This window comes from Hordeum vulgare, chromosome 2H, assembly GCF_904849725.1.
Source record: "Hordeum vulgare subsp. vulgare chromosome 2H, MorexV3_pseudomolecules_assembly, whole genome shotgun sequence".
In the NCBI taxonomy this organism is placed as follows: domain Eukaryota; kingdom Viridiplantae; phylum Streptophyta; class Magnoliopsida; order Poales; family Poaceae; genus Hordeum; species Hordeum vulgare.
The window spans coordinates 644,520,310-644,544,054 of record NC_058519.1 but is presented as its reverse complement, the minus strand read 5'-3'; positions in this window follow the sequence as shown (position 1 = coordinate 644,544,054).

Sequence of the window (23,745 nt, the reverse complement as noted above, 5' to 3'; positions counted from 1 at the left end):
CAACACAGTCGTCCTCGCCAAGGCCCCTTAAAGCGACTCCATCTCCTTAGGAAGCACCATCGAAATGGGCAAAGTGGTCTCCCCACAAAGCTTCTATAGCTGAGACATAATCTTAAGCACCGGAGCCACAACCTCGACAACGACTTTTGTGACAGCCCGAGACCGACGTCCTAGAAGATTCCCCTTCATTTCCGTTTCCGTCGTGTGGCTATTTTATTTTGTTGGTTGCATCATCATTTAGTTTGCATCGTCGCATCATGCATGGCATCATGTCAACTGTGTTTTGTCGCTGTTGCTTGTTGCTTGTGAGTGCCTTGTGAGTGGCGTCGTTTGTTGACGTGCTGAGAGTGGGTGCGTGAGGGCCACCTCTAAACCCTGTTGCACCGCCGACCTAAACCTTCTCTCCCCTCTCTTTTATTTTTGCGGTTTTGCTAAGTTTCCGTTTTAACCTCCTTTAAAAAAAACGTCTTCTTTTAAAAAGTCCTTTTATTAAATGCAGGGGCAACCCTTGGGTTTTCTTTATTTTCTTATTTGGTTTTATTTTAAAACAGTCTCATTTAACTTTTCTCCTTTAAAGAGCTTTTATTTTATTCTTTAAATAAAAGTGGTTTTATTTATTTTTTCAAAAGGTTTCATTTTGTATCTTTTAATAAAAGATGCCCAACTATTTCTTATAGTTGGGGTGTGGGTTTTTAAAGGAGCTCAAAAACGTTTATTTTATTTTTCTTATGTTTGAACCTTTTTCTTTTGCGGTGTTTCCCTGTTTTAAAAAGAAAAGGAAAAAAACAAAATGTTGAGAGGGAACCAGCCCAGCCGGCCAGGCCAAGGCCCAGTCACCGCCCAACCCTAGCGAGCTAGCCCCCTCTGTTCCGGTCGCTCCCCTCGCGCAGCCTCCTTCTCGTGCAGCCTCTCCTCCCCCGATCCCTCTGTTTCTCCCTCGCCTCACCATGGCCTCGCCTCTCTCGCCTCCCTCGGCCTCGCGTGCTCGCAGCCCCGCCGCCTCTCGGCTCTCCCGCGCGCCAGGGTCCACCTCGGTTCCCGTGCTTCCCCGTTGCTAGCAGCTGGTCCCCTCGCCGCGCCGCTTCGTTGCCCGCCGCCGCCGGCTGTTTCCCTGGGATGCGATCCCCCTCTGCTCCCCTGCGTCGTGGCACCTCCCTCTCCCCATCGGTGCCGTCCCCGCGCCGCCTGTAGGCCTTCGCCGGCGCCGCCCCGCCTGCTCCGTGCTAGCCTCACCTCCCTGCTCGAGCCGGTCGTCGCCCTCGCCCTGGGCCTCGCCCCGCCGTGGCCTGCTGCCGCCGTGCTCGCCGGTGCTCGGCTTCGCCCGCCGGCCTCGTCCCGAGACTCTCCTCAACCTCCTTGGCCGACGTCCGCTCGCCGGTGCCACGCCGCCATGGAGATGTTGCTGCCTGTTGTTCTGTTGCCTTGCTGTGTCGCTGCATGTTGTTGCTGCCGCCTGATGCCGATTGTTGTAGGTTGCTGCTGCTTGATGCCGTTGCTATGTTGTTGCTAGTTGCTAGGCTTGCTGATAGATGCTAGCGATGTCGTAGCTGCTGTTGTCGTGTTGCCGCTGTCGCTGGTTGCCGTCGCCGCGTGCACCATCCCCGCCGCCGTGGAATCGACAAGTTCGCTGTGTTCAACGATTTCCTCGACGTCGTCGAAGACCCGTCTACGTCCTCGACGACCCCCGGAATGCGTTCGACTACCGTCGCCGAAGACCCGACTTCCGACGCCTAGTGCCCGTCTACCGTCGCCGAAGACGTGAACCACGACGACAAGAGAACGACTACCATCGACGAGACCGAGTACAACTACTTCCACGACCTCCACGTCGTCCGCTACGACCCGATCCCCTCTGATTTGCACGCTTCAAAGGTATACCGATGGGACATGTCGTGTACCGTGTACTAGTGATGTATGAATGTATGTATGTATGTGGCTATATATGTTTGCACGTTGCATGTTGTCTACCTTTTCGTCGTGCCCCCGACACGTGGGAACCCGAGATACGGGATCACCCCATCATTACTTAACGTTCCCACACACGCTTCCTATACGTTGGCACGATATCTCGACGAGTTATCGGGATAGGAACGTTGCCGTGGCTTCGTTTCCGTTTTGCCGCCATGGCTCCCTCTCGCTCGCCGTGGCGACATATGCTTCTTTCCCTTCTTGCCGTGATGTTGTAACTCGCATGCATGTCGCATTCATGTCATGTTATCGTGCGTTGCATGCCTCTTGTGCCGTAGCTCCGTTCTATGCTCCGCGTGTTAACCGACTAGGATGCCATGTAGGAACGTCGCTTCACCCTTGACATGTTAACTACAATTTAGTATTGCCGTGTAAATAATCGGGAGTGAACTAAATAATCAATCGTGGAGTTTCGTCGATATGTAACCCGTTGCATATCGAGCTTCACTTAATGTGTAGTGTTGTGTGAGGTGAATTGTCATGCCATGCCGTGCATTATTGAACTGATCATGCATCATAGTAGGTTATGCATCATGTTGTGCATCGTGTGGTGAATACTTGTGTTGATGTTTGTTTCCGGTTTGCTCCGTTCCGATAGAGTTCCGCAAGCGTGTCGGAATGTGAGGACCCGTTCGACTACGATGGTTTGCCGACTCCACCGAGTTGTTCTTCTTCCAAGCGGGATCTCAGGCAAGATGACCATTTCCCCAGATACCATTACTATCATTGCCATGCTAGTTTTACCGTTGCTACCGTTTATGTCTCGTTGCCTACCACATGTTAAATATTAGCCTCTCAACCATGCCATGAAACCTTCAACCTGTTCAACCTAGCAAACCACCGATTGGCTATGTTACTGCTTGCTTAACCCTGTTGATAGCGTTGCTAGTTGCAGGTGCAGTTGCTTCCATGTGATAACATGGGTTCCTTCTTATATCACCATATTAATGCTATTTAATTTAATGCACCTATATACTTGGTAAAAGGTGGAAGGCTCGGCCTTTCTAGCCTGGTGTTTTGTTCCACCTTTGCCCCCTTAGTTTCCGGCTACCGGTGTTATGTTCCATAATTGAGCGCTCCTAACACGATCGTGGTTGTTATGGGGACCCCCTTGATAATTCGTTTTAGATTAAAGCTGGTCTGGCAAGGCCCAACTTTGGTACTACATTTTCCTAAACACCTAATAAAATTGCATAGGGACTTTCCGGACCCCGAGGATAATTTAATCAACCCCCGGGCCAGTGCTCCTCATGAGTGTTGGTCCAAAACAGAGCACCGTGCGGGGCCACCGCGAGGGAACTCGAGGTTTGGCACCCGTACGCTTCGCTTATCCGTCGTGTCCTGAGAACGAGATACGCGGCTCCTATCGGGATCGTCGACACGCCGGGCGGCCTTGCTGGATTGGTTTTACCTTTGACGAGATATCTTGTGCATCGGGATTTCGGTGATGCTTTGGGTAATCTCAGAGTTGAGGTTTTCCACTAGGGAATCCGATGAGATCGCGAGCTTCATGATTGAGGATTTCTATGCGGCTTGTGATAATTTGTGATGGAGTAGTTGGAGCACCCCTGCAGGGTTAAATCTTTCGGAAAGTCGTGCCCGCGGTTATGTGGCAACGTGGAAGCTTTGTTTAACACTGTTTCTAGATAACTTGAAGTTAACTTAATTAAAATATGCCAACTGCGTGCGTAACCGTGACTGTCTCTTTCGTGAGTTCCTTCTCCGATCGAGGACACGGTGGGGTAATGTCTGACGTATGTAGGTGTTCAGGATCATTCATTTGATCATCAGTAGTTCACGTCCGTTACGCGTAGATTTCCCCCCTCTTATTTCTTGTACTCGTAAGTTAGCCACCATATATATGCTTAGCCGCTGCTGCAACCTCACCACTTAACCATATCTCACCCATTAAGCTTTTCTAGTCTTGATACCTTTGGAAATGAGATTGCTGAGTCCCCTGTGGCTCACAGATTACTACAACACCAGTTGCAGGTACAGGAAAAGGCTACTCGACACGAGCGCGTTGTTTGTTCATTTGGAGTTGCTTCTCCTTCTTCTTCTTCATCGATCTAGGATGGGTTCCAGGCCGGCAGCCTGGGATAGCAAGGATGGACGTCGTTCTTATTTTTCTCGTTTGTTTTCGTCCTTAGTCGGACCCTGCTCTTACTCTTGATGATTATGTAATGTACTGATGTGACTCTGATGTAGCTTGTGGCGAGTGTAAGCAAATTCTATATAAAACTCATCTTTTTCAGTACATGTACTTGTAACGATATCCATTCTTGCGACACGACGAGATGCGCTTCTATCCCTGACGAGGCCTTCGTGCCAAATTGAGGATAGGGTCGCATCTTGGGCGTGACAACTTTACTCTTAGAATGAATCGACACAGTAGGCAGCAGCGACGGGCATGATGTAGCATGAGGGGAGAAATTTTCATACGTGCCTGCTTCCCCCATCGACAGAACCAACCTGGATCTCAGGCAACAGGGAAACAACCAACACAACCTGGAGTTTGGCGAGAGCGGCCTCTGCACTTGCCAAAACACTCCCAACACGTGCAATGTAGTCTCAAAGCTGGGCGTCGAGGAGCTTGTTCTTCTCCACAATGAGCACTGCTGACTCGACTTGCATCTCCGGGATGTCCGGGACGGCAACAAAGTCATTAAGTCATGGCATGGCACCGATGACGGTAGAGTCCTGTAGTTGCGGCTGGCCAAGTTGGGGAAGAGGCCAGCCCCTGCCTGGACCGAACTGAGGAGTAGGATCTTGGACCGACGCAGCAACAGAACGAGGGCATGGAAGCGGTGGCAACACCACGAGGTTTGCGAGGGAGCTGACAGGCCTCCACTTGTTGTAGCATCCGCGAGCCAGGTGACCATTTTTGAGCCAACGCGTTCGCATCGAACGGGGTCGGGGCAGACCGATGCGCAGTGACCAGGGGCCAAGCAACAACAACATTAACCTTTAAGCGAGCTCAGGATGAAGGACACTTGAATGCCCTGGCGGCCAAAGCGGGGCGGCACGGGTGTCAGTGTCAAAACCGACTAATCTCGAGTAAGGGGTACAAAATGTGGATCTAGTGTTGATGGGTAACATGAGATAAAATAGATGGTGTTTTATCCAGGTTCGGGCCCTGTTGATGGAAGTAAAACCCTACGTCTTGCTCTTGTTGTTATTGAAGGGATATTACAGAGTAGAGAGTTGATCTACTGCGAGATCGGATGCTGTGGCCTAAACTCCAATCGTAATGAGCTTAATCTATCCTATGAACTAGAGCCCCCTATCTTATATAGATGCCAAGGGTACTGGGGTTACACAAGGTCGGTTACAATAGAGAAAGAATATGTCGATACTACGTCTCTTTGGATTGTACGCCAAGTCTTCGGAAGAGTCCATTCGGAGTCCGATACTTCCACTTATAGACGAACATGCCCGAGAGTCCGGCCCATGAGAATAGGTAGACGGCCTAAGAACCCCCTAGTCCCCGACTCCCTCAATATTGTTGGGGAACGTCGCATGGGAAACAAAAATTTTCCTACGCGCACGAAGACCTATCATGGTGATGTCCATCTACGAGAGGGGATGAGTGATCTACGTACCCTTGTAGATCGTACAGCAGAAGCGTTAGAGAACGCGGTTGATGTAGTGGAACGTCCTCACGTCCCTCGATCCGCCCCGCGAACAATCCCGCGATCAGTCCCACGATCTAGTACCGAACGGACGGCACCTCCGCGTTCAGCACACGTACAGCTCGACGATGATCTCGGCCTTCTTGATCCAGCAAGAGAGACGGAGAGGTAGAAGAGTTCTCCGGTAGCGTGACGGCGCTCCGGAGGTTGGTGATGATCTCGTCTCAGCAGGGCTCCGCCCGAGCTCCGCAGAAACGCGATCTAGAGGAAAAACTATGGAGGTATGTGGTCGGGCAGCCGTGAGAAAGTCGTCTCAAATCAGCCCTAAAACCTCCGTATATATAGGTGGGAGGGAGGGGAGGAGGCAGCCTCAAAACCTAAAGGTTTGGCCGAAATTGGAGGTGGAGGAGTCCTACTCCAATCCTACTTGGAGTAGGATTCCACCTTCCCACTTGGAAACTCTTTCCACCTTGTGTTTTTTCCTTCTCAAACCTTATGGGCCTTAGTGGGATCTTATTCCAGCCCACTAGGGGCTGGTTTATCTCTTCCCATAGCCCATGAGACCCCTTGGGGCGTGACACCCCTCCCGATGGTCCCCGGCACCCCTCCCGGCACTCCCGGTACACTACCGATGAGCCCGAAACTTTTCCGGTAATGCACGAAAACCTTCCGGTAACCAAATGAGGTCATCCTATATATCAATCTTCGTTTCCGGACCATTCCGGAAACCCTCGTGACGTCCGTGATCTCATCCGGGACTCCGAACAACATTCGGTAACCAACCATATAACTCAAATACGCATAAAACAACGTCGAACCTTAAGTGTGCAGACCCTGCGGGTTCGAGAACTATGTAGACATGACCCGAGAGACTCCTCGGTCAATATCCAATAGCGGGACCTGGATGCCCATATTGGATCCTACACATTCTACGAAGATCTTATCGTTTGAACCTCAGTGCCAAGGATTCATATAATCCCGTATGTCATTCCCTTTGTCCTTCGGTATGTTACTTGCCCGAGATTCGATCGTTAGTATCCGCATACCTATTTCAATCTCGTTTACTGGCAAGTCTCTTTACTCGTTCCGTAATACAAGATCCCGCAACTTACACTAAGTTACATTGCTTGCAAGGCTTGTGTGTGATGTTGTATTACCGAGTGGGCCCCGAGATACCTCCCCGTCATACGGAGTGACAAATCCCAGTCTTGATCCATACTAACTCAACGAACACCTTCGGAGATACCTGTAGAGCATCTTTATAGTCACCCAGTTACGTTGCGACGTTTGATACACACAAAGCATTCCTCCGGTGTCCGTGAGTTATATGATCTCATGGTCATAGGAACAAATACTTGACACGCAGAAAACAGTAGCAACAAAATGACACGATCAACATGCTACGTCTATTAGTTTGGGTCTAGTCCATCACATGATTCTCCTAATGATGTGATCCCGTTATCAAGTGACAACACTTGCCTATGGCCAGGAAACCTTGACCATCTTTGATCAACGAGCTAGTCAACTAGAGGCTTACTAGGGACAGTGTTTTGTCTATGTATCCACACAAGTATTGTGTTTCCAATCAATACAATTATAGCATGGATAATAAACGATTATCATGAACTAAGAAATATAATAATAACTAATTTATTATTGCCTCTAGGGCATATTTCCAACAGTCTCCCACTTGCACTAGAGTCAATAATCTAGTTCACATCACCATGTGGTTCCAACGAATCCAACACCCATATAGTTATGGGGTCTGATCACGTCTTGCTCGTGAGAGAGGTTTTAGTCAACGGTTCTGAAACTTTCAGATCCGTGCGTTCTTTACAAATCTTTATGTCATCTTATAGATGCTGCTACTACATGCTATTCGGAAATGCTCCAAATATCTACTCTACTATACGAATCCGTTTCACTACTCATAGTTATTCGAATTAGTGTCAAAGCTTACATCGACGTAACCCTTTACGACGAACTCTTCAACCACCTCCATAATCAAGAAAAATTCCTTAGTCCATTAGTTACTAAGGATAAATTTTGACCGCTGCTAGTGATTCAATCATGGATCACTCTCTGTACCCTCAACAGAGTTTGAGTCAAGGCACACATTAGGTGCGGTACACAGCATGGCATACTTTAGATTCTACGGCTAAGGCATAGAAGACGACCTTCGTCTATTCTCTTTATTCTGCCGTGGTCGGGTTTTGAGTCTTACTCAAATTCACACCTTACAACGCAACCAAGAACTCCTTCTTTGCTGATCTATTTTGAACTCCTTCAAAACTTGTCAAGGCATGCATTTTGTTGAAACTTCCATTAAGCGCTTTCGATCTGTCTCCATAGATCTTTGATGCTCAACGTTCAAGTAGCTCAATCTAGGTATTCCTTTGAAAACTCCTTTCAAACAACCTTGTATGCTTTACAGAAATTCTACATTACTTCTGATCCACAATATGTCAACCACATATACTTATCAGAAGTTCTATAGTGCTCCCACTCACTTCTTTGGAAATACAAGTTTCTCATAAACCTTGTACAAACCCAAAATCTTTGATCATCTCATCAAAGTGTATATTCCAACTCCGAGATGCTTGCACCAGTCCATTGAAGGATCACTGGAGCTTGCATACTTGCTAGTATCTTTAGGATCGACAAAACCTTCTGGTTGTATCACATACAATGTTTGCTCAAGGAAACCGTTGAGAAAACAATGTTTTGACATCCTACATGCAATATTTCATAAATAATGCATCAACAACTAACATAATTCTAACAGACCTTTAGCATCGCTACGAGTGAGAAAGTCTCATCATAGTCAACTTGTTTGATCTTGTCGAAAACATCTTTGCGACAAGTCGAGCTTTTCTTAATAGTGACTTATCACCATCATCGTCTGTCTTCCTTTAAAGATCCATTTTTACTCAATAGTCCTATGACCATCAAGTAGTTCTACCAAAGTCTACACTTTGTTTTCATACATGGATCCTCTCTCGGATTTCATGGCTTCCAGCCATTTGTCGGAATCTGGGCCCACCATCGCTTTCTCCATAACTCGTAGGTTCACTGTTGCTCAACAACATGACTTCCAAGACAGGGTTATCGTACCACTCTGTAGTAGTACGCGACCTTGTCAACCTACGAGGCTTGTAGTAACTTGATCTGATGCTCGATGATCACCATCATCAGCTTCCACTTCAATTGGTGTAGGCGCCACAGGAACAACTTCCTGCGCCCTGCTACACACTGGTTGAAGTGATGGTTCAATAACCTCATCAAGTTCTACTACCCTCCCACTCAATTCTTTCGAGAGAAACCTTTCCTCGAGAAAGGATCCGTTTCTAGAAACAAACACTTTGCTTACGGATCTGAGATAGGAGATGTACCCAACTGTTTTGGATATCCTATGAAGATGCATTTATCCGCTTTGGGTTCGAGCTTATCAGACTGAAACTTTTTCACATAAGTGTCGAAGCCCCAAACTTTCAAGAAACGACAGTTTAGATTTCTCTAAACCTTAGTCTATACTGTGTCATCTCAACGGAAATACGCGGTGCCCTATTTAAAGTGAGTGCGGTTGTCTCTAATTCATAACCCATAAACGATAGTGGTAATTCGATAAGAGACATCATAGTATGCACCATACCAAATAGTGCGTGGCTATGACGTTCAGACACATCATCACACTATGATGTTCCAGGTGGCATGAACTGTGAAACAATTTCCACATTGTCTTAACTGCGTACCAAAACTCGTAATTCAGATATTCATTTCCATGATCATATCGTAGACAGTTTATCCTCTTGTTACGACGAACTTCACTCTGAAACGGAATTGAACTTTTCAACATTTCAGACTTGTGATTCATTGAGTAAATACTCTAGTATCTACTCAAATCGTCATTGAAGTAAGAACATAATGATATCTACTGCGTGCCTCAGCACCCATTGGACTGCATACATCAAAATGTATCACTTCCAACAAGTTACTATCTTATTTCATCTCAATGAAAACAAGGCCTTGCTCATGTGGTATGATTTGCATGTCACTAGTGATTCGAAATCAGGTGAGTACAAAGATCCATCAGCATGGAGCCTCTTCATGCAATTTATACTAACATGACTCAAGCGGCAGTGCCACAAGTAAGTGGTACTATCATCATTAACTCGTATCTTTTGGCACTAATATTATGAACATGTGTAACACTACGATCGAGATTCAATAAACCATTGAAGGTGAATATTCAAGAAAATAGAGTAACCATTATTCTCTTTAAATGAATAATCGTATTGCAATAAACACGATCCAATCATGTTCATGCTTAACGCAAGCACCAAAAACAATTAGTTAGGTTTAACACCAATCCCGATGGTAGAGCGAGCGCGCGACGTTTGATCATATCAACCTTGGAAACACTTCCAACACGTATCGTCACCTCGCCTTTAGCTAGTCTCCGTTTATGCCGTAGCTTTTTTATTTCGTGTTACTAATCACTTAGCAACCGAACCGGTATCCAATACCCTCATGCTACTAGGAGTACTAGTAAAGTACACATCAACATTATGTATGTCAAATATACTTCTTTCGACTTTTGCCAGCCTTCTTATCTACCAAGTATCTAGAGTTGCTCCGCCTCAGTGACTGTTCCCCTTATTACAGAAGCACTTAGTCTCGGGTTTGGGTTTAATCTTGGGTCTCTTCATTAGCGCAGCAACTGTTTTGCCGTTTCACGAAGTATCCCTTCTAGCCCTCGCCTTTCTTGAAACTTAGTGGTTTTCCAAACCATCAACTATTGATGCTCCTTCTTGATTTCTACTTTCGCAGTGTCAAACGTCGCGAATCGCTCAAGGATCATTGTATCTATCCTTGATATGTCATAGTTCATCACGAAGCTCTCAAAGCTTGGTGGCAGTGACTTTTGGAGAACCATCACTATCTCATCTGGAAGATTAGCTCCCACTTGATTCAAGTGATTGTCGTACTCAGACAATCTGAGCACATGCTCAACGATTGAGCTTTTCTCCTTTACTTTGTGGTCAAAGAATCTTGTTGGAGGTCTAGTACCTCTTAACAAGGGCACAAGCATGAAATCACAATTGCATCTCTTCGGAACATCACTTATGTTCCGTGACGTTTTACAACGTTTTCGGCGCCTTGCTTCTAAGCCATCAAGTATCTTTGCACTGAACTATCGTGTAGTCATCAGTAATGTGTATGTCGGATGTTCATAGCATCCACAGACGACGCTCGAGGTGCAGCACACCGAGTGGTGCATTAAGGACATAAGCCTTCTGCGTAGCAACGAGGACAATCCTCGGTTTTACAGACTCAGTCTGCAAAGGTTGCTACTATCAATTTTCAACTAAATTTTCTCTAGGAACATATAAAAACAGTAGAGCTATAGCGCAAGTTACATCGTAATTCGCAAAGACCATTAGACTATGTTCATGACAATTAGTTCAATTAATCATATTACTTAAGAACTCCCACTCAAAAAGTACATCTCTCTAGTCATTTGAGTGGTACATGATCCAAATCCGCTATCTCAAGTCCGATCATCACGTGAGTCGAGAATAGTTTCAGTGGTAAGCATCCCTATGCTAATCATATCAACTATACGATTCATGCTCGACCTTTCGGTCTCATGTGTTCCGAGGCCATGTCTGCACATGCTAGGCTCGTCAAGCTTAACCCGAGTGTTCCGCGTGTGCAACTGTTTTGCACCCGTTGTATGTGAACGTTGAGTCTATCACACCCGATCATCACGTGGTGTCTCGAAACGAAGAACTGACGCAACGGTGCACAGTCGGGGAGAACACAATTTCGTCTTGAAATTTTAGTGAGAGATCACCTCATAATGCTACCGTCGTTCTAAGCAAAATAAGGTGCATAAAAGGATTAACATCACATGCAATTCATAAGTGACATGATATGGCCATCATCACGTGCTTCTTGATCTCCATCACCAAAGCACCGGCACGATCTTCTTGTCACCGGCGCCACACCATGATCATCCATCAACGTGTTGCCATCGTGGTTGTCGTGCTACTTATGCTATCACTACTAAAGCTACAGCCTAGCAAAATAGTAAACGCATCTGCAAGCACATATGTTAGTATAAAGACAACCCTATGGCTCCTGCCGGTTGCCGTACCATCGACGTGCAAGTCGATATTTCTATTACAACATGATCATCTCATACATCCAATATATCACATCACATCGTTGGCCACATCATATCACAATCATACCCTGCAAAAACAAGTTAGACGTCCTCTAATTTTGTTGTTGCATGTTTTACGTGGTGACCAAGGGTATCTAGTAGGATCGCATCTTACTTACGCAAACACCACAACGGAGATATATGAGTTGCTATTTAACCTCATCCAAGGACCTCCTCGGTCAAATCCGATTCAACTAAAGTTGGAGAAACCGACACTTGCCAGTCATCTTTGAGCAAAGGGGGTTACTCGTAACGATGAAACCAGTCTCTCGTAAGCGTACGAGTAATGTCGGTCCAAGCCGCTTCAATCCAACAATACCGCGGAATCAAGAAAAGACTAAGGAGGGCAGCAAAACACACATCACCGCCCACAAAACCTTTTGTGTTCTACTCGAGAAGACATCTACGCATGAACCTAGCTCTGATACCACTGTTGGGGAACGTCGCATGGGAAACAAAAATTTTCCTACGCGCACGAAGACCTATCATGGTGATGTCCATCTACGAGAGGGGATGAGTGATCTACGTACCCTTGTAGATCGTACAGCAGAAGCGTTAGAGAACGCGGTTGATGTAGTGGAACGTCCTCACGTCCCTCGATCCGCCCCGCGAACAATCCCGCGATCAGTCCCACGATCTAGTACCGAACGGACGGCACCTCCGCGTTCAGCACACGTACAGCTCGACGATGATCTCGGCCTTCTTGATCCAGCAAGAGAGACGGAGAGGTAGAAGAGTTCTCCGGTAGCGTGACGGCGCTCCGGAGGTTGGTGATGATCTCGTCTCAGCAGGGCTCCGCCCGAGCTCCGCAGAAACGCGATCTAGAGGAAAAACTATGGAGGTATGTGGTCGGGCAGCCGTGAGAAAGTCGTCTCAAATCAGCCCTAAAACCTCCGTATATATAGGTGGGAGGGAGGGGAGGAGGCAGCCTCAAAACCTAAAGGTTTGGCCGAAATTGGAGGTGGAGGAGTCCTACTCCAATCCTACTTGGAGTAGGATTCCACCTTCCCACTTGGAAACTCTTTCCACCTTGTGTTTTTTCCTTCTCAAACCTTATGGGCCTTAGTGGGATCTTATTCCAGCCCACTAGGGGCTGGTTTATCTCTTCCCATAGCCCATGAGACCCCTTGGGGCGTGACACCCCTCCCGATGGTCCCCGGCACCCCTCCCGGCACTCCCGGTACACTACCGATGAGCCCGAAACTTTTCCGGTAATGCACGAAAACCTTCCGGTAACCAAATGAGGTCATCCTATATATCAATCTTCGTTTCCGGACCATTCCGGAAACCCTCGTGACGTCCGTGATCTCATCCGGGACTCCGAACAACATTCGGTAACCAACCATATAACTCAAATACGCATAAAACAACGTCGAACCTTAAGTGTGCAGACCCTGCGGGTTCGAGAACTATGTAGACATGACCCGAGAGACTCCTCGGTCAATATCCAATAGCGGGACCTGGATGCCCATATTGGATCCTACACATTCTACGAAGATCTTATCGTTTGAACCTCAGTGCCAAGGATTCATATAATCCCGTATGTCATTCCCTTTGTCCTTCGGTATGTTACTTGCCCGAGATTCGATCGTTAGTATCCGCATACCTATTTCAATCTCGTTTACTGGCAAGTCTCTTTACTCGTTCCGTAATACAAGATCCCGCAACTTACACTAAGTTACATTGCTTGCAAGGCTTGTGTGTGATGTTGTATTACCGAGTGGGCCCCGAGATACCTCCCCGTCATACGGAGTGACAAATCCCAGTCTTGATCCATACTAACTCAACGAACACCTTCGGAGATACCTGTAGAGCATCTTTATAGTCACCCAGTTACGTTGCGACGTTTGATACACACAAAGCATTCCTCCGGTGTCCGTGAGTTATATGATCTCATGGTCATAGGAACAAATACTTGACACGCAGAAAACAGTAGCAACAAAATGACACGATCAACATGCTACGTCTATTAGTTTGGGTCTAGTCCATCACATGATTCTCCTAATGATGTGATCCCGTTATCAAGTGACAACACTTGCCTATGGCCAGGAAACCTTGACCATCTTTGATCAACGAGCTAGTCAACTAGAGGCTTACTAGGGACAGTGTTTTGTCTATGTATCCACACAAGTATTGTGTTTCCAATCAATACAATTATAGCATGGATAATAAACGATTATCATGAACTAAGAAATATAATAATAACTAATTTATTATTGCCTCTAGGGCATATTTCCAACAAATATCCCCCGAACTAGCCTCCAGTGTCGTAGTTTAGGCTCACCATCTTCTCGCTCATTCGGTCTTTGGCTTGTGAGGCGAGTTCCACATTATATTGGTTGATCCTTTTCCGCATTGTTCCTTCATTCACGACTGATGAAACATCACAGGGCCCACAAAGAATGAATAATATCCTCTCACGGAGTTAACCACCTCCTCGATTCCCGTGCACCAATGAAAATAAGCGGTTCCTTCCCAAAGAAAAGAAGTTAAGCATCATATAACGTATGCGTGCCCCCCAGCAATACTCCCATCCCTTCCAACACGTCGAGAAGGACACACCAAAGAAACGAAAATATGATGACAGCCCAAGGCTCCTCCTCACACCCTCATGGCTCTCTCCGAGGAGATTGGGCCAATTTTTCAGTCCCGCGCTTCCACGTGCGCGAGCTTGAGGTGCAAGGGTATTTGCCCGGCTTAGATGTGGCACCCTCTCGCCCCAGGCTGACCTCCGCTAACGGCGAGGCCTTTGCAGAGAGATTCCCTACGCCCGATACTTTGGAGAGGGTGTGGTTCATTCCCTTCCTCTTACGAGGTATGGGCTTCCCTATTCATCCCTTTCTACGTGGCCTGTTGGAGTAGTACGGGATCCAACTGTCTGGGAACGTTGCATGGGAAACAAAAGTTTTCCTACGCTCACCAACATCGATCTAGGAGATGCACATATACGAGAGGAGAGATTGAATCTACATACCCTTTTAGATCGCGAAGCGGAAGCTTTCAGTAACGTGGTTGATGTTGTGGTACGTCTTCTCGATTCGATCAAGATCCGTCCCACGAACTACCAATCAAGTGTCGAATGGACGACACCTCCGTGTTCAACACACGTACATCTTGGTGACGCCTTCACCTCCTCGATCCAGCGAGCGATGGTGAAGTAGCAGCCCGAGTCCTCCGACAACACGATGGCGCTGTGAGGTGATGGTGGTGACTGCTTCGCCACGTGATGTTTAACGGCACGACCCACCACCAGGGGGAGGGGGCGAATGTTCCCCGGCAGCATGTCGGATCTACGCGTTAAAATGCATGAAAAATCATACGATACCGGAAATCCTCGGTACATGCATGATGACTTTGTGCGATGTTTTGGTGGCATTGCTATACCTGGATTCCCTCAAACTCGACCCGACACCCACGTTTCCTTCCTCCAAGTGATGGCGGTAGTGTTGTCCGTGAAGGGGGGCCACACCCCGGAGTCGCGAGATGGTCGTCTACGCATGCCACAACACTTCCAGACAAGTAAAAGGACCCGACAGGTGTTTTGATGGAATAGCTAGCCCCTGAAGGACCCCGACCAACCTAACCCTAGCCCCGTTGACCCGGAGATCTACGTCTTTGACTTTCACCGGACGACCTTGGACCAATGGATTCTTGTACATGATTGTGATATGTCAACCCATAGGAACATGCCCAAACATGGTCTGGGCCTAAGCCATCACTGGATTCCCTTCGGATCTACCCGACGTGCATGCTTCACCGCTCCAAGTGATGGTGGCAGTGTCATCCATGAAGGGGGCCACACCCAGAGCCACACGACGAGCATCTACGCCTACCACAACACTCCAAGAAAAATTCCGATGTATATAGATATATATTTTGTCTCGTTTGGCCAAGGAATAAAAAAATATACAAAAAAGACAAAACAAAAGTGTGTTTGGTGTAAATCTGAAGCAAACATGGTTTTAGTTTGTCCAAATTTGAAAACATAGTATAGCGACAGAATGCTTTCAAGATTTTGATAGAAAGCATATAAAAGTGGTCAAAATCGATTTAAGTATCAATAACTTGTGATTTTAACAAATTACAAGGACCTATATGCAAAAGTACATGAGGTCACATTTCCAACATACTCAAAAGCATAAACAAACTGGATATTCATATCTATGAAAAATTCTGCTCCAAATCGGTATATAATTTGTGCATTTTTAAGTTTAGATAAGTCAGACTGAATTTAATCAAATTTTAATTAAAAAGGAAACAATATAAACTTTTAAAACTAATATAATATATGCCGACTGCCATCGTGAGGTCGTCGGCATAGCTCTAACACCGCCAGTCCTCGGGGTCACCCTGGTTAGGTCTACACCAACGACTGACCTATGCCTACGGCTGTCGTTGGCATAGACAGAGATATGTCGATGGCCTTTCTATGCCTACCATGGCTGTCGGTATATCTTGAGCTATGCCGAAAGCTTTTCTGTGTTGACGGTTATTTGCTGGACGTCGGCATATATCCAGCTATGCCGACGGCCTCGACAAAAAGCCGTCGGTGTAGACAAGGCCGTAGGCATAGGCAGTTATTTCCATAATGGCAGTTGGAGAAGACCTGATTATATCAGGTTGCACTTTTGCGAAAAGGCAGCATACACATGTAGAAGTACACACATACACAACATCACATGCAGCAGCCAGCTGTACACACACTTACACACGCAGCAACACATGCAGCAGCGAGTAGTACACACTCACACATGTTGCAGCACATGCAGCAGTAGCACACACGCACACGCTTAGCAGCACATGCAGCAACACACACGCACATACACAGCTACACACACGCACACATTCAGATGCACACACGCAACATAGTAGCACACATGTGCACACAAACACACACGCGCATACAAACATACCATATGAGGGGCAAAAGGGTCTTTTTAAGTGTTATTTAGGCTTAAAATGAACAAAAGTGTTAGAAAAGGCATAAATTTTAGACTCTTTGTTAGATAGGGAAGAAATTATTTAACGATGTTAAATAGGGTATAAAATTTAAGCACAATATTAAATAAGGAATTCTCTCATACTTGTATATCTGTTCATCCATTCTTCTATCAAAATGGAATCTTTTTAACTGCGGCATCTCATGTTTTACCGAAGTATATGAAAATAAGTGTGTATAGAATGTTGTGTAAACTCAAAACCAAGTGTGTCAATTATCTAGGAGCGTTTAATTATTACAGGAAGTCAATGAATGAAATTGACGCAGAGGCATAATGAAAAAGTATTCGGCATACAGTGAGGACATCAAATAAAATCACACACAAAGAATATGACCAGTTGATGTAGTATCCGGCGCTTAAGCAACCAGCGGAATTCAGTATACAACTTGACTTCAACAGGAAAGAAATAATTCCAATTACAAAGATGAAACATAACTCTGATCTCTTGTTTGTCGAGTGACTCTGGCCGATGCCTCAAATAGGTTTCATCCTTCAAATAGTTCTCCCAGCATCTCCTCACTAGTGGGGACGGGGCCTTTAGCCCCGACCCGTAAGGGGCTTTAGTCCCGATTCACCAACTGGGACTAAAGGGGCGGGACTGAAGGCCTAACCTTTACTCCCGGCCCTGTTACAAGCCGGGACTAAAGGTGCTCCACGTGGGCGCCTCGTAGCGCCCCAGGGGCAGGACCTTTAGTCCCGGTTCGTTACACGGGCCGGGACTAAAGAGTTTTAGATTTTGCTTATTTTTGGTTTTTTTAATGAAATTATTTTTGGGTTTACGTGTTCGGGAGATTAACGTGATGCCTCGTTTGGTGTTCGGAAATTAGTTTTCATATAATTTAAATAGAAATAGTTATGCATATATATATAAGATTAACTTATCTTACAAGCGAGCATATATATACAATTATATGGAGATCTGAATTATCGGGACTAGAGCCCGTCTATTCGATTACATGGACGAATATCAGTAATGGCCCCTAGCTACACTAAATCGTCCTTTGTCATCTATAGCTTCCGTCCTCAGAAAGATCGCAAGCTCCTCTGCAACAGCAATCGCGCGTTGCTCTGGTAGGACCTTCGTCCTCATGGCCGTGTACTATATAAAAAGAGGAGATGAATATGAATATCAATCATGATAACAAAGAATGACGGGTAAAAATAGAGGTGTGAATGTTCATTGCTTACGTCGAATCTGTGATCGTTGTGCTCAGAGGTAAACGTGCGAATGGTCTCGCAAACATAGTATCCGCATAGATGCGTCCCCCGTGGCTGCTGGTCGCACTTTACGAGAATAGAATATATATAATCAAAATAATAATCTAGCATCATAAATGTATTGAAAATAGAAGTATATCATACTACTACTTACCTGAGCCGCTCTAAAGGTCAGCTTCTCAGGAAAGTTACCCGGAGTCACGCACTTGAACCGCTTCCAAACCCTGCCCGACAAGGATAATGATTTGCTAAGTTTTTCATTAATTGATATATCAGAAAATCATCGAAAGAGATCGATAGAGCGCAAGAATGATTGAAATTACCCTTGGAGCATGTCTGCAGGCTTTGGAACTGTTCCAAGGGTCTCGATAATGGGTCGAAGGCATCAACTCTTCCCTTACAATTTGAATGTCCAACAGAATCCAATGGAAGCTGCACATGTATATATATATGTGTGTGTGTGTGTGTGAATAACTTATCAATTACACTTATAAGTGAATGGACACAACAGAGTAAAGACCCTCATCTGAAGTTGTATGGAAACAGTATGTGGTCACAGAAATTTTGATCTGTTAGAAACCTTAGAAGGTTTTCCTCCGTCTCCTTGGGTTTATCAGTTAGTGTCACTATATGTATTTTATCTGGGTCAATAAACCCAATATTTAGGATGCTCTTACTTTTACAATCCAGAATCTTCATTCTGCATAATAGAGTACAAGTTATATATAGACAATGAATTGAAATAACTAAACAAGTTATATGTAGACAACGAATTGAAAAACTTACAGACAATAGCAACTCATGAGCGATTTGTCGAGGGCGTCGTCATTGTACATCTGGAAGAGTTCATCAAAGTCGATATGGATTTCTTCGGGGCGGCCGTAGTACTCCCGTGGGACACTCAGCACGATCATCGTTCTCCCATTCTTTGATTCACTTAAGTACCATGTATGCAAGTAACGCATATTTGTTGGGAGATCATCTTTGCTGACCAAAGGCTCTCCCATGACAAACTGTGGCTTAGGGGCTACCACAGCCTTGGGTAACCTGTCGTCTTGGGAAGCCAGAACATCTTCAACCGAGACACCCCATTGAGCCGCCCAGTCCTTTGCTATTTCAAAAGCTTGCCCCTGCACCAGAGGGGGAACATTCTCGGTTAACACCTTGAGGGGTGGGATCGACTGTTTGGCATGTTGTCCAAGGTGAGGAACGTCTGATTTTTTCTTGCTTGTAGTTGAACTTGATTTACTCCCACTTGCACTTGCACGTGATCTGCTCTTTTTCAATTCCTTCTGCAATGTGCGTGTATAGTCATCAGGCTTATGGTGTAAGTCATACTGTGATGGAAGGGTCGTGAAGTATTTTGCCCATGCTATTTGCTTCTCGGTGTATTCGGGGCGGGGCTCTGGTTCCTTCTTTTTCATCTGCGCATCATGATGTTCCTTTGCTATCCTGGCGTTTTCCTCGGGGGTACGATCATAAGGTCTGATAGGAAGATTAGCATGAGGTACCTTTGGGAGGGGCGACCGTTTGCGCTTTGGGGGGCTCCATCGCTTAGAAATCGTCGGCGGAGCGTTCTTGGTGGCACGCTTCCGCTTAGTATCCTATGCGGGCGGCGGCGGAGACGGACGACCCAAGTCCGACGGCGGTGATCGAGATGGACTCGTGTTGTGCTGGCCGACGTCATGTGGAGGGCTTGGAGGTAATGGAGGTGTAGGTGACCTGCGACAACTCGGAGGCGGTGTTGTCCTTGGGGCCGAGCCTGGAAGCTTGATGTAGTTCTTGTCCCATAGGATGACTCCACCCAGTACTTCTCCGAGTGTCCTCTCATCTTCGGGTCCAGCTATGTCGAGCTCCATATCATGAAACCCCGCCATGATTTCATCCACCCCGACTTTAGCAAAGCCAGCTGGAATCTCACGGCCATGCCAGCGTGCATCAGGGCCAGAAGGTAAAGCTTGTCCGACGGCCACCTTCATGGATATATTCTTGAATTTCTGATGGAGCTCACATGATGTTGACTCCTTGATTCCATCCACGGGGTAGCCGGGACCGCCCTCTATCATTCTTCGTGCATCGTCGGATGGGGCCTCAGATTCAGCCACGCTGCTTTTCCGCTTAGATGGGGCGCCGGTAATATCAAGTGCAGGATCTTCCTAGCGCTACTCCTCTAAGCTCATCAATCTGCTTCTGTTGCTCGTTAATCCTGGCAAGCAACTGGTTGAACTTGTCATTCTCCTCATCCTGCTGCCACTTCTTTGCTCTCTCTCGGCTTCTGTAAGTGTCTTGGTCTCTGGCAAACCCAAGCCACCACGGGTAAGAAGGACCGAAGCCTCGCGTTCGTCCTCCATGTTCGTCATTGCCGAGGACCAGTGTGAGCAAATCTTTCTCTCTATCTGCAGTGAACTTTCTTTTTCCCTCCTTAATTTCTTTCACTATCCTTTTCCAATTCTCCCTGGGTATCCTAAGACTGTCACTGCAGATGAGGTCCCCTGTTTTTTCGTCATACGACCCACCATGCGCAAGGAACCAATTTCTTGCTCTCAATTCCCACTCATCACGGAGTGGTTCAGGTACGATGCCTTTATCTAGCAGATCTTGCTCTTTCTTATCCCACTTTGGGATGGCAGTCTCATAGCCCCCTGGCCCCATCTTGTGGTGATATTTCTTCTTGTCGGCATTTATCTTGTTCTTTTCTGATAATGCCTGGGCATCTTCTGACTCCTTGTACTCTTGAAATGCCTTCCAATGATTCGCCTGCTTGGCTAGATACCCCTCGAATACTGGCACTTTCTTTGTCTTCAGATAGTTTTTCCATAGCTTCTTCTTCCAGCTACGGAATAGTTCGGCCATCTTCTTTAGAGTCCACTGCTTGACTTTGGCCCTCAGTTTGTCTGCGGCGTCTTCATTCTCACATTCTGGCAGGTTGAAATGTGACATGAGATCATTCCAAAGATTATCTTTGTACCTTTCGGCGACATAGTCACTATCGGCTGCCCCTTTGCGCTTGTTCCACTCCCGAACACTGATCGGGACGTGATCCCTAACGAGAACTCCGCGTTGCTTCTTGAATGTGTCAGCAGCATTATTTGGAAGCTTGGGTTCGCCCGTAGGCAATATCACCTCAAAGGTGTAATGCGTCCGTGCATCCAACTTTCTAGTCGGGCCTCGTTTCGTAGTTTTGCTCGATGTGGAGGCCTAAGAGGGAGAAACATTCGTCAAATGAATGTATATGTATACAATATAGAGCTATCTCCAATATTTTTCACATATTACAAGTGATTGTCGAACTTCATATGTATACCTCGCCGGACTTTATTATTTCTTCAGCGGCTTCTCCATCAGTGGAGCTATCACCTTCTCCGTCATTGGACCTATCTCCTGCCCCATCGGCTTCATCTTCGTGTCGCTCGACCTCCATTCCAACGTTGGGGTTTAGATATGACGACGAAGATTCAGCTGGTTCAACGTCGGGGCCGTCTTTGATTATATCTTCGAGAAGTTCTTCCTCTTCGAGGTTCCTGATATGTGGATCCATAGTTCTGCAAAAAATGGATTATCTTAACCTTTGTACCAAAAATGAATTATTCTATCAGGAACTCCGTTCCAAAACAACTTTAGTCTCGGGTCATGGCTCCACCCGGGACTCCTAGATTTCTGCATAGTATTCAAAGTAGGAGTACTTTTCCAATTTGAGCATTCAATAAGCAAAACCAAATCGTAAAATAAAGTAGTATTCAAATTAGCATGCATTCAATTATAAGCAAATACATCATCTCTTTTGTCCGTACATCGTCGAATATTATCACTAATACTCCTCGAATACTATCATACATATAGCATCACTGATACATCTAGAACCGTAGCGCCCGACGGGTATCGGTGCGTGAGGTGGACACCCAAAGAGAAGGAACCATCACAGGATCATAGCTCCAGTGAGACCCCCGAAGAACCTGCCAGATATGCTCGAACCTGCCCTCCAACGCAACCATGTAGCGACGGACGTGCTCATCCTTCTTTCTGACACGGTGACGTACCACCTCCGCGGTGTCCGGAAGCCTCGGCACCCTCACTGGCCCACGCGACCGCCACCAAACAAGGATCGGGTCAACGACGGGCTGGCTCCTCACCAACCTGCGCCCCCCGGAAGGTAGCACCTCCCAATACCAGCCGGGCGGAGCCCAGTCCCGGACAGGGCCCCTGTGATCAAGCAGGTGTCCTCCGCCGAGTCGACGACGAGGATGCGGGATAGGCATCGTAAAATGAACTAAAAAATAAACTAGTTCTATTAATTTTCTTGCTAAAAATAAACTATTAACACTTAAGCATATACAATAGCAAAATTAAACTATTAACACTTAAGCATATACAATAGCAAAATTAAGCAATAATCTAAGAAACACTATTAACACTTAAGCATATACACTATACAATATTTCTTCTTCTTGTAACCCTAAACTAATTTTTTCCTCTTCTTCTATTTCTCCTCTTCTTCTACTTCTACTTCTCCTCTTCTTCTACTACTTCTCCTCTTCTCTTCTTCTACTTCTCCTCTCCTCCTCTTCTAATTTTTTCTCTTCTTCTACTTCTCCTCTTCTTCTATTTTTCCTCTTCTTCTACTTCTCCTCTTCTTCTATTTTTCCTCTTCTTCTCCTCTCCTCCTCTTCTTATTCTCCTTTTTCTTCTTTTCTTCTCCTCCTCTTCTTATTTTCCTTTTTTCTAATTCTAAATATTACTAACCCTAATAATCTAGCACAAACCTAGTAACAATAGGAATTAAATGACAAAAAAAATCTTTTTCTTCTTTTCTTCCCTTTTTCTTCCTTTCTTCTCCTTTTTCTTCTTTTCTTCTCCTTTTTCTTCTTTTCTTCTACTGGCCGGAGTGTTGGGGAGGATGGGGCGGGGGGCTTACCAGCCGGAGGTGTCGACGGCGCGCGACGAGGAGGACGGCGCGGCGCGCGGCGAGGAGGGCGATGCGTGGCGAGGAGGACGATGGCGACAGCGAGGAGGACGGCAGGCGGCGGCGAGCAGGATGGCGGGCAGCCTGACGGCGTCGTCGAGTTCGTCGCTGTGCCGCGCCGGGCAGGAGAACGAGAGGAAGAAGAAGAGAAATGGACGATTTGGGTTGGAATTTTTCGAAGTCCCGCTTATATAGGTGGATCTTTAGTCCCGGTGCGTGGCTCGAACCGGGTCTAAAGACCCCCTTTAGTCCCGGGTGGAGCCACGACCCGGGACTAAAGTCCCAGGAGAATTTGACAAAACTATGATAATGAAAAGTGTTTGAAATTGAATAAATAATTCAAAACTATTTTCTATTTTCAAAAGTAATTATTTTGACTATCCAAACTATTAACTATTTTGTTATTTTCAATTAAAAACTATGTTTATTAAAATTCTTTTTGCATATTTGAGAATTTGACAAAACTATGATAATGAAAAGTGTTTGAAATTGAATAAATAATTCAAAACTATTTTCTATTTTCAAAAGTAATTATTTTGACTATCCAAACTATTAACTATTTTGTTATTTTCAATTAAAAACTATGTTTATTAAAATTCTTTTTGCATATTTGAGAATTTGACAAAACTATGATAATGAAAAGTGTTTGAAATTGAATAAATAATGCAAAACTATTTTCTATTTTCAAAAGTAATTATTTTGACTATCCAAACTATTAACTATTTTGCTATTTTCAAT